Below are 8,351 nucleotides of genomic sequence, written 5' to 3' on the forward strand. Positions count from 1 at the left end.
TTTGATGTTCCCAGTTGCCGAACCATTTCACTCACACACTATGATACACTAGTCATCTGTACTGCTAAGGGAATGTATATGCAGAAAACCCAGAATATTTCTTCTCTTCTGACAATGTGTTGCACTTGTTGTGCAATGGTACAAGGGTAATCCCAAAAGTAAGGTCTCCTATTTTTTTATAAGTACGTAGACCTGTTTATTTCTACAATGGTTTACATCAGTTTACAGCTTGAACATTTAGCTATTTTTCGAAATAATCACGATTTCTGTCTATACATTTTTGTAGACGCTGTGGCAGTTTTTGTATGCTTGCCGCCATGCTGTTCAGAAAGTTATGAACCTCTATGAATCGCTGGGACCACAATTAACAATAACAGGTACTGTGAGAATCTGAAAAAACTCAAATATTCAGAACCAGAGAAGAGGAATGTTGAGCAAGGGCGTACACATTCTCCATGACAACGCTCGCCCACACATCGCTCGGCAAACTGTTGCTCTCCTGCAACAGTTTCAGTGGAACATAATCACCCACCCACCCTATAGTCCAGACTTGGCACCTAGTGACTATCATCTGTTCCCTAGGTTAAAAGAACATTTGGCCAGAAAACGATTCAGCTCCGACGACGAGGTGAAAGAAGAGGTTCATAACTTTCTTACAGCACGGCGGCGAGATGGTATGACATGGGCATACAAAAACTGCCACAGCGTCTACAAAAATGCATCAACATAAATGGTGATTATGTCAAAAAATAGCTAAATGTTCAAGCTGTAAACTGATGTAAACCATTGTAGAAATAAACAGGCCTATGTACTTATGAAAAAATAGGAGACCTTACTTTTGAGATTACCCTCATATTAGCATGGTATAGCATGTGTAACTTCCTTTTTAAGATCCTCTCATGTATTGCCACTGTGAATTAAGTTTTCTGAGTATTTATGTGGGTGATGAGAAAGTATTAATATTTTCAACTTGTAGACTCATGCCAAAATTGTAAGCTGTTATTGAGAATACACGCACATTTACATGAATCTGGAATTAGTGTAGTATGATTCAAGGAGTGTGGAAGTAGGCTATGTGCAGAAGACTTTCATGAATAATTTTGAAATTTTAAAGGTTGATTCCACATATGCATTGGGAATCTTTATCATGAGGAACTGATGTATTTTGTCTGTATTCCTACATTATGAGTCAAAAGACAGTCATATAATTACAAAAACTGAACAATAAAACAAACAAAATAAATAACAATGGCTATCTTACTTTGTGGAAAGGGGCCAGTTTGTAGTGGTAGGGTTGTGACACATGGAAGCGCCATTATTGAATGTGATTGTGGATTTTCAGATCTGCATTGGTGTTCAGAGGAACAGCGTTAGTGCCCAGATATACAGAAACAGGATAGTAGAAGCATATGTGCAGTTTTTCGGAAATGCAATTAGTCAGGATTTACTATTCATGGATGATAATGCTTGTTTGCATTCAGTTGTTATTGTGGATGAATGTATTGTGGATAAAGCTATTCCATCCGAAATGTGGGGTGGCCAGTGAGCCCTCAACATAACTGCATCTGTACCCATAATCCACAAGCAACCATATGGTACATGGCTCAGGATACCTTGTACCACTACTAGTCACTTCCTTTTCTGTTCCATTCGCAGATGGAGCGAGGAGAAAATGACTGTCTATTTGTGTACAGATGAGCCATAATTTCTCTTACTTTGTCTTCATGGTCCATGTGTGAAATGTACATTGGTGATGGTAGAATTGTTTTCTAGCCAGCTGCAAATACTTGTTCTCTAAATTTTCTCAATAATATTTTATGAAAAAGAATGTTGTGTTTCCTCCAGGGATTCCAATTTAGGTTCATGAAGCATCTTTGTAACACTCGCATTTTGATTGAACCTGTGAATTACAAATCTAGCAGTAAGCGACTGTCAATAATCACACCACTAATACTGTATTCAGACGCTACTGGATTGTTTTTCCTACTCACCTGTATTAACTTATATTTTCCCACACTTAGAGCAAGCTGTATTTTGTCACATCAGAAGGAAATTCTATCTTAAGCCATACTGTGTCACCTACAGTCACTCAACAGCGACAGTTTTCTGTACACTCCACTGTATTAACAAACAGTTGCAGATTGCTGCTCACTCCATCTGTCAGATTTTTCATGCATATACAGAACAAGAGCGATCCTATCACACTTCACTGGGGCACTCCTGATGATATCTTTATCTCCAGTGAACACTTACTTTCCAGGACAAGATACGGAGTTCTGTTGCTTAAAAAATCTTTGAGCCCCTCACATATGTTCAAACCTATTCTGTACACTCAGAGCTTCATTAACAGTCTGCAGTGGGGCACCGTGTCAAAGGCTTTGCTTTCCTTCTCATCTCATCTGGTAAGTCTCCCACGACCCATAGTTTTGGGTGACTTTTTCGGAATCTACCACTTTTCCTAGACCTCTCCAGTCCTTGTCCTTCACCCCTTGTCATTCCCCTTCAGTGCTTCTGCTGGAAGGAGGAGCCACTGGCTCCAAAAGCTTGCATAATTATAACTTTCTTTTATGTCATTGCTCCTTTGCCGCTTGGTGGGTAGAATTTTTTTATCTATCCAATTATATTATGTTGTCAAAAACTGATTGTTATTGTTGTTATTTTAAGAAGTGTACATTTCAAAAACATCCCCTGGCAGGTTACAGTACCAGGATGTCTTTTTACAAATCAAGCACTCCAGATAGGCATATTGTAGGTGCCACAACAATGGACGGGTGTCTGTGGAAAGGCCAGACAACATATGGCTTTTGAAGAGGCGCAGCAGCCTTTCTAGTATGTGCAGAGGCAACAGTCTAGATGTTTGATTGTTCTGACATTGTAACATGGCATTGCTGTGCTTATATTGCAAACAGCTGAAAGCAAGGGGAAACTGTAGCCAGAACTTTTCCCAATGCAAGCAGCCCTTCTGTTCGGACAAATGATGGCGGCATCCTCTAGGGTAAATTATCACCCAGGAGGATGTCATCATTAAATCATTAAGTAAATCAAAACTGTCATTCTACAGGTTGGAATGTGGAATGTTAAATCTCTTAGATTGAGTATAAATAGATTAAAAAATTTAACTGGTCATGTGAGAGCTGCATTTCCTTGAGAGAGAGAGAGAGAGAGAGAGAGAGAGAGAGAGAGAGTGGTGTGTGTGTGTGTGTGTGTGTGGCTGGAAGCTTCGTTTGACAGTCTTTTTGTTGAGCTTGTTTGTGACTCAGCATCTTTGCTATATGGTGAGTAGCAACAATTATTTTCATAACACTTCAGTTGTAAAGTTCTTTTATTATCACTTGACCGGTTTTGGGCTCTTATAAGCTCATATCCAGGTGTCATAACTTGGTGCTGTGGCCCCGAGTGCCACAGTGGATGTGTACCTATGAGTGCAGAACAGCATTTTCATAATATTGTCATTATCTGTTTTATATTTGGTTCACCCACATATTTTGTGTGACATCTGTAGCACACTGTGTAATATCAGATCTCAAGGACCACACAAATAAACAAAGAATTAATTAATTGAATAAACTGAAATTGTAGCTACTCCACATTCACCTTCTACATTTCCATCTGTCATTCTTAATGACCACCACCTGGGAATGCCTTGCAGCACATTCTGACAGTTCCTCCTGAAGCCACCTCGGTCTGTGGCCCACTAATAAAATGTCTTAACGACAATGTATGGAGCAGCAGGTCCCCCCAGCATAATGTGATAATTTCTGAAAGGTAAACGCCAAGTGAGGTGGCGCATTGGTTAGCACACTGGATCTGTATTCAGGAGGACAATTCTTTCATCCTGCATACAGCCATCCAGATTTAGGTTTTCTGTGATATTCCCTAAATCACTCTAGGCTAATGCCAGGATGGTTCCTTTCAAAGGACACAGCCGATTTCCTTTCCCATCCTTGACACAATCACAGCATGTGCTCTGTCTCTAATGACCCTGATGCCGATGGGACATTAAACTCAATCTTCCTTTCTGAGTGGTAAAGAAAAAGGGTTCAGTTATGTCTTAGTCATGCAGGGAGAAGACACATGCGTGCTCCATTGTACCAAAGTTTATGTCAACCATTTCCTTGGTCGACTTGCGTCCCTCCTTCCACTCAGTTGTAGTTATTTTCTTGCATAGTCTTACATCTCCCATCCAGTTCACATGTTATTTCCACCTCTCTCTGCATTCACAAAAATAATCATTGTCTGAAAATATAATATGGGTAGGTAAAAAATCTACTCACCAAACAGCAGCATGAGAAAACACATAGAAGATATGGAAATGCACAAACTTTTGCAGCCAGTGGCTCCTCCTTCTGGCAGAAGGGTTGAAGGGAAAAAACAGAGATGAAGGAAAAGGACGGGCAAAGTTTAGGAGATGGGGAAGGCTTTGGAAACATCACCCAGAAGGTCAGATTGGGGGAGCCTTACTTGACATGATGAGAAGCAAAGTCTTTCCTTCCTTGAGGCTGAGAGGGCAAGAGGGAGACCCATAGCAAGATGGATGGGGACAGTCTAAATCAGATTAAGAGGAAACCCAGAATGGAACAAAACAGCTATAGGAAAAAAATGGTGTGAAGACAAGAGAAGATGAAGTAGTACCATATATGTCCCAACCTAGCTCTGTGCTGGATAAATGAGAAATGAGGATGACAACAATTTGTACAAGATTTTGAGTGCCACTGTGATGTGTGGTGGCTAGCCACTATCACTCATTAGAGCTTTGTGGCTTAGTCATAAAACTAAAACATTTTTAAAAAGTTATTTATAAATAGCATGAACATAACCTTGTGAAATTCGGCACAAGAGCATCCAAATCCTACGTGGTTAAGACCATCCCGTGATCCTAGGAAAAAAATGATATTTTAAAATAAGAGACACACAAAGCCCAGTATCGACGTACCAGATAAAATCCTGTGCAAGTCACCACATAAAAACTACACACAAAATGCAATTGTGCCCTGGTGAACGCGAAGACAGAACAGATGCAGAAGCATCAAACATTCTAGTAAAAAATCAGTATTGTGCTTAAAATATCAGTTTTTCAGATCAAGAATGTGGCAGCCTGACACTCCCTTCAGAAAAGATCACCTGTTCATTGGCTTGAAAAGTACAAAACACACTTACCACCGGCAGTTTTATAGACCTGCTACTGCTCCGTATGTCATCACAGGCATGGAGACCTGCCTCTGGACTAATAGAACATCCCATTAATTGGAACTGTAGCTTGCCACCACTCTCCAGGACAGATGCAAGCTGTGGCTGGCGATGAGTCATGCAGAGGTGAGAAATGGATGTTTTACCAAATAAGCATGCCACAAGTGGTGGAACAGGTTCTGTTAACCCGAAGACTAGGGCCCCTTGTCAAACAGAATACTTCCAACCAGTGTTTGGTGCTGGGACTGCTTTCATTTGTCATATATTCTCTCTTTGTCAGAAAAGTCCCTGGACAGATTTTTTTTAAAAAAATAGAAAATTGCACTTTCTAAGTAATGAGTCTAGCTCCTATCAAAGTAGTCCCCTTGGTTATCCATATGCAGTTGCCACTGTTTCTGGAGGTATTGGAAGCAAACAGGGAAATTGTCAGCTGCGATGGTAGTAAGCTCATTTATCACATGTTGGATGTCTAAGATATTTTGATGAAGCTTTCCTTTCGGTCGCCTTTTCACTTGTGGAAACAAGAAAAAATCACAAGGTGAGAGGTCGGGTGAATATGGCGGATGTGGGATGGCAGGAACAGGATGTCTTGCCAGATACTCGGTAACAGGTAAAGCAGTATGGGGTTTAGGTTTTTCATGCAAAAAGGACCAGTCCTGAGAAGGCCACAAATCAGGGCGGCAATATCAAATTGCTTGTTGCAAATGTTTCAAGGCTACCGTTTGACATTGAGGAACACACTCATGGTGAACTAATCCTTTACTATCAAAGAATGGGATCAACATTGTCTTTGTTCTCGAAGATTGTTGTCTGATGTTTTTTGAGGCCTGTGATCTAGGACTCCATCATTCAGCACTTTAATGATTCGTGTGCAGGTCATACTGGTAGCACCAACATTCATCCCCAGCAATAATCTTTGACAGAAATGTGGGATCACATCTGGCTCTATACAGTAGCGCAGAAGAAATTCTTTGTCTTTCCTCTTTCTGTTTGTATGTCAGTGTGTGAAGGACAAGTTTTGTATTAAGTTTCCGTTTCCCTAAACCTTTGCGTAAAATCTTATGGCACATATCATGATTCAAATTAAGTTGTTCTGATTTGTATGCACAGTTACGTGATTTTCTTCTTGCAATTACTGCCTTACATGCTTCATGTGTGCACTGGAATGAGTTGTAGATGGGTGACCATCTCTGGGATGGTCCTGCACTGAATCTTTGCCTTCATGAAACCTTTTGTACCACTTGAAAACACAACTTCTTGAAAGTGCCTCACCTTCATATTCTTTGACCATGTTTCACTAGGAGTTTTCCTGAGCTTAATGTAGAACTTAATGTTCACTCTTTGCTCACAATCAGCATGCATTGTGTCACTATAACTAATTGGACAAGAACCCAAACAATGTTTGCTAAGCACAGCCTTGCCACCTAGTGAGCTCACGCATAAAAATGTCCGAGGTCGTTTTGAGGATGCACATAATCAAGGCAACATAAAAACATTTGTTCCTTTTCAGTACTGCAAATTCAGAAAAAAATGCATCTGTTGTGGAACTTTTCTAACAAAGAGGTATATCTTACATTGCCTACATTCAAAACCATGTTTGCAAACAGTTTTCATATGTCTTCTATGATTCATTATAAAACAATGACAATGTTAACACTACTTTAAAAACTAACTTTTGAAGTAAACTGAGAAAAGCGTTGACTGAATCTTACACATTGTTGTTGTTGTTGTTGTTGTTGTCCTCAGTAGAGATCAGAAATGGAGCAAGTAAGTCTAATGTTTGGATTGTATTTTTCACAAATCAAGGCACTGCTGCTACATTAGCGCTGAGAGGATGCACATACACAAGGCAACATAAAAACGTTTGTTCCTTTTTAGTACTGCAAATTCAGAAAAAAAAACATCTGTTGTGGAACTTTGCCTACGTTCAAAATCATGTTTGCAAACAGTTTTCATACGTTTTCTATGATTCATTATAAAACAATGATAATGTTAACACTACTTTAAAAACTAACTTTTGAAGTAAACTGAGAAAAGCGTTGACTGAATCTTACACATTGTTGTTGTTGTTGTTGTTGTTGTCCTCAGTAGAGATCAGAAATGGAGCAAGTAAGTCTAATGTTTGGATTGTATTTTTCACAAATCAAGGCACTGCTGCTACATTAGTGCTGACAGGCTACCTTCATTCCCTCTGTAGTTCTCTGAGTGTGACAAGTCTGAGAATGTGGCACTGTGGTCACTTCGTACTCATCGACTCATTCTCTCTCATTGAAGCATGCAGGAGTGTAAGGCAACTTGTGACATATTATTAATGTGAAAGATGAGTGCATGATCTTGCTGCTATAAAGTAGCACAGACAATGTGAAATGACTGATTGTTACGATCAGATGGCCTTTCATGAAGCTGTGGTTTGTGAGACTGTGGAGGGTGTAGGACAAAAAAATTAAACAATGCATAATACACACGTGCACATGTGTTTCATGGGAGGAGGAGTGATATCTGCAATGTGTTTCTAACTATAGTCCACACTTCATATGAGAAGTGTAAAAATTTTGGCCAGTGCATACAAAATGGAGTGTCCTTTTTTATTCCACCTCCACCGAGAGAAAATGTGCTGTGTCAATCGAAAACTGTGAACAAACCTTCATCACTGTTATAGCCTTGTGACAATTTGGATTTATGGGCTATGTTCAAAATAATGTTTGCAAACATTTTTCATATGTCTTCTATGATTCATTATAAAACAATGATAATGTTAACACTGCTTTAAAAACTAACTTTTGAAGTAAACTGAGAAAAGTGTTGACTGAATCTTACACCTTGTTGTTGATATTGTTGTGTAGTTCATCATTCATTTCTGTAATTTAATTTAATACAGACATTACATGTCATTCTCTTCTCACTTTTTCTGGTATTGACATTATAGACTCAGTAGTGCCTCAGTTAGACATTCTCCAAATAGTAGGAATATTAAAATAAATTTATAGCAGTCTTCAAAAAAGTTTTATCTATATAAATGTATGCATAAATAGGACAGTATTCACTGCTGACCAATCAGTTGTTATATTGTTATATAACTTGCTTCTGCAGTAGGTCGGACATTTTGTGACATTTCAAACTGCACTTGAGAATGGCTATAAATTCAAAATCACGACTGTGTGAAA

Source organism: Schistocerca cancellata, chromosome 10, assembly GCF_023864275.1.
Source record: "Schistocerca cancellata isolate TAMUIC-IGC-003103 chromosome 10, iqSchCanc2.1, whole genome shotgun sequence".
Classification (NCBI taxonomy): Eukaryota; Metazoa; Arthropoda; class Insecta; order Orthoptera; family Acrididae; genus Schistocerca; species Schistocerca cancellata.